Consider the following 4409-nt stretch of genomic DNA (forward strand, 5'->3'; position numbering starts at 1 on the left):
ATTCTTCTAAACTCCAGCGAGTATAAGCCCAATCGACCCAATCACTCCTCATACGTCATTCCTGCCATCCCAGGTATCAGTCTGGTGAATCTTCGCTGAACTCCTTCCATGGTAAGAACATCCTTCCTCAGATAAGGTGACCAAAACTGCACACAATACTCAAGATGTGGTCTCACCAAGGCCCTGTACAACTGCAGCAAGACATCCTTGTTCCTGTACTCAAACCCTCTCGCTACGAAGGCCAACATACCATTTGCCTTCTTAACTGCCTGCTGCACCTGCATGCTTACTTTCAGCGACTGGTGCACAAGGACACCCAGGTCTCATTGCACTTCCCCTTCTCCCAATCTATTGCCATTCAGATAATAATCTGCCTTCCTGTTTTTGCCACCAAAGTGGATAACCTCGCATTTATCCACGTTATATTGCATCTGCCATGTGCCTGCCCAATCACTCACATTACAGTCACAAACACCAGAAGTAGGGTTACCAGTGGACAATTGACTTTAAAATACGAAATTAACCCTTAAAACTGTTTATATGAACCTGTGGCGGAGCCACTAAGGGACTCCAGTCAATGGTATATAATTCCCTTTAATAATATGTTGGCCGCAGCCTGAGCCTGTATCTTTGTTTTCACTGTTTACATGTACAGAGCGCAATCACTTTAATAGCGCGATCAAACGTGATGACATCACGCCGTTCATCACGTGATCCCCACCGGCGGGAAAAACGTGATGACGTCATGACGTCAGCCACGGGACCGCCCTAGCAGTCCTCGTGGAGCCTCCAAACTGACTAGACCTGTATTCGATGTTCTCCTGTAGTTATCCGTTAAACTCTGTTACTTTTCATTAAACCTCATTTATTTGATCGCCTGAGTGGACCTCAGTCTTTTGGATAGGAACAAGACATTCCTACATTGGTGACCCCGACTTTTGCGAACGGTTTTCGCAGAAGTTACTGAACATGGAATCGAACGCCGTTGCTTTGAAGCTACCACAGTTCTGGGAGCAACAGCCAGCTGCGTGGTTCATCCAGGCTGAAGCCCAGTTCGCAATCAGGAACATTGTTGCAGATCAGACCCGATACTATCAAGTGGTCTCCGCCCTCGACAGCGCCACAGCCTCGTGGATCGTCAGCCTGCTTCGTAATCCACCAGAAGATCGCAAGTATGATACGATTATGGCGCGGTTGTTACAGGTCTTCGTGCTCACGAAGTCGGAGCGCGCCCGTCGGCTGCTCAATCTGCCTGGCCTCGGGGACTCCAAGCCGTCCGAGTTCATGAGCCAAATGCTCACGCTCCTGGGCTCCGAACCGGAATGCTTCCTCTTCAGGGAGCTCTTCCTCAGCCAGCTACCAGAACAGGTTCAGGCTGCCCTAGCCAGGTCGGAACTCACCGACTGCGCAGAGCTGGCTGCCGAAGCGGACAAGATCTTCGTGGTGACACAGCAGTACTGCGCTGCCACGAGGTGCCCATCCCCCACAGATGCCGCTCCAGCCCCTCAACCAGCGGGATTGTGCTTCTACCACGCCCATTTTGGTGCGAAAGCAAGATGCTGCCGCCCTCCCTGCAGCTTTTCACACAAAAAAAACAGCAGCCACCCTGTCGAAAGAGGACCGGTTATAACGAGCGCCCCACGGCTGCGATGGTAATCGGTAATTCGGGAAAACTCCTCTTCATCAATGACTCCCTATCTGGTCGACGTTTCCTTTGAGACACCGGGGCGCAGTGTAGCATCCTACCCGCGTCAAATCTTGATCTACAAGTTGGTGGGCACGGCCCCTCCCTCCAGGCGGCTAATGGCGGGGCCACTCGGACCTTCGGAAGACGGCGGGTCCAGGTGTGCTTCGGCGGCCAGCGGTTTTATTGGGATTTCATCACGGCCAAAGTCTCTCAAGCCATCCTCAGGGCGGATTTTTTGTGCGCCAACGGCCTCCTGGTGGATGTACGGCACCGCCGGTTGATCAACGCGGCCACTTTTCACCCCATCCCATGCTACCGCGGTAACACCATGGCGCGCACTGTCTCCTGCACGTACCCACCTCCGGATGACTTCACTTGCCTCCTCGGAGATTTCCCAGACCTCACCAGACCCACTTTCTCTTCCATGGCCACGGAACATGGTGTCGAACATCACATCACCACTACTGGCTCCCCGGTCTACGCACGGGCCCGGCGCCTCGAACCTGGCAAGCTCGCGGCTGCGAAAGCGGAGTTCGACATGATGGAGCGGCTAGGGATTATTCGCCGGTGGAATAGTCCCTGGTCTTCGTCTCTCCACATTGTTCCGAAACCTGGCGGCGGATGGCAGCCTTGCGGCGACTACCGACGCCTGAATGACGCCACTACTCCTGATCGGTACCCGATCCCTCATATTCAGGATTTCTCTACACATTTGGCGGGAAATACCATTTTTTCAAAAGTCGACCTTGTCCGTGGCTACCACCAGGTCCCCATACACCCGCAAGACGTCCCGAAAACTGCAGTCATCACCCCATTCGGCCTGTTTGAATTTCTGCAGATACCATTTGGATTGAAGAACGCTGCACAGGCTTTCCAGCGCTTGATGGGCTCCGTGCTCTGGGACCTCAAGTTTCTGTTTGTCTACCTCGACGACATCCTCATCGCCAGCCCTAATAAAGAGGAGCACATCTGCCATTTGCGCACCCTCTTTAGGTGCCTCAGTCAACACGGCTTGATCATCAACCCGGCCAAGTGCCAGTTCGGCCTGCAACAGATTGATTTTTTAGGCCATCGCATCACATCAGATGGCGCAATTCCCCTGCAAACGAAGGTGGAGGCAGTTACTTCGTTCCCGCGCCCGCAGTCCGTCAAGGCCCTGCAGGAGTTCCTCGGGATGGTAAATTTTTATCACCGGTTCGTCCCTAATGCAGCTCTGCTCATGCAGCCCCTGTACGAGGCCCTCAAGGGCAAGTCCAGCAAGGATCCGATCAGCTGGACGGTCGACATGGACCGGGCGTTCATCGACACAAAAGGCGCTTTAGCCAACGCAACCATGCTGGCACACCCGCCAACATCGCCCTTACCACCGACGCGTCAGACTACGCAATCGGCGCAGTGCAGGAACAGTGGGTGCATGGGACGTGGTGACCACTGGCGTTTTTCAGCCGTCAACTACGGTGAAACGAATGAAAGTACAGCACGTTCAACCGGGAGTTGCTGGCCCTTTTTCTGGCCATCCGCCATTTCCGGTTCTTGCTAGAGTGACGTCCGTTCACGGCTTTTGTGGACCATAAGCCACTAATGTTCGCTATGGCCAAGACCGCTGAACCGTGGTCAGCTCGGCAACAACGTCAGTTGACGTTTATCTCAGAATTCACCACTGACATTCAGCATGTGTCCAGTAAGGACAACCTGGTGGCGGATTGCCTCTCCCGTGCGACCGTTCATGCAGTCCAGCTCGGCATCGACTATGCACTCATGGCTGCGGATCAAGCCTCGGATCCGAAGGTCCAATCTTACAGAACCAACCCCTCTAGCCTCCAAGCGGCCGACGTCAAATTCCATGCCGCGGGCACTACGCTACTCTGCGACGTCTCTGTAGGAGATCCTTGCCCAATCGTCCCGGTCGCCTGGCGCCAAAAAGCTTTTGGTGCCATCCACGGGTTGTCGCACCCTGGCATGAAGGCCTCGCAACGGTTGATGTCGTCCAAATTCGTGTGGCGGGGCATGCACATGGATGTTTGCGACTGGGCCAACACCTGCGTGGTCTGCCAAAAGGCCAAGGTGCAGCGTCACGTCAAGGCTCCGTTGGCCACTTTCGCCGTTCCGGAACGTAGGTTTGATCATGTGCATGTGGACCTGGTGGGGCCACTTCCGCCTTCGCATGGGTTTACTCATCTTCTTACAATAGTGGACCGCACCACTCGATGGCCGGAGGCGGTTCCTCTGTCTGCCACCACTTCCGCAAACGTCGCCAGGGCATTCATCTCCTCATGGCTTGCCCACTTCGGGGTACCGGCGGACATCTCATCCGAGCGTGGGCTGCAGTTTTCTTCGGAGCTCTGGAATGCTGTGGCTCAGGGGTTCGGTGTCAAGCTACATCGCACCACTGCCTACCATTCACAGGCGAACGGCCTGTGTGAACGATTCCACAGGTCGCTCAAAGCCGCACTGCGAGCCAGCCTTCAAGGCGCGGGCTGGGTGGACAGACTTCCATGGGTCCTTTTGGGACTTCGTACGGCACCTAAAGAAGATCTTCAATCGTCCTCAGCGGAGCTCGTGTATGGCATGCCGCTACGCGTACCGGGGGATTTCCTTCCGTCTCCATGGTCTGCGTCCCAGCAGCTCATCAGCCACCAGGAGGCAGCCAGAAGTTTTGTTCCAGTGCCTACGTCGCATCACGGCTTGCAGAGCTCCCACGTCCCAGCTGAGCTGAAGAACG

The sequence above is a fragment of the Somniosus microcephalus genome, chromosome 8 (assembly GCF_052327205.1).
Source record: "Somniosus microcephalus isolate GS21.2 chromosome 8, FLI_Smic_1.0, whole genome shotgun sequence".
NCBI lineage: Eukaryota > Metazoa > Chordata > Chondrichthyes > Squaliformes > Somniosidae > Somniosus > Somniosus microcephalus.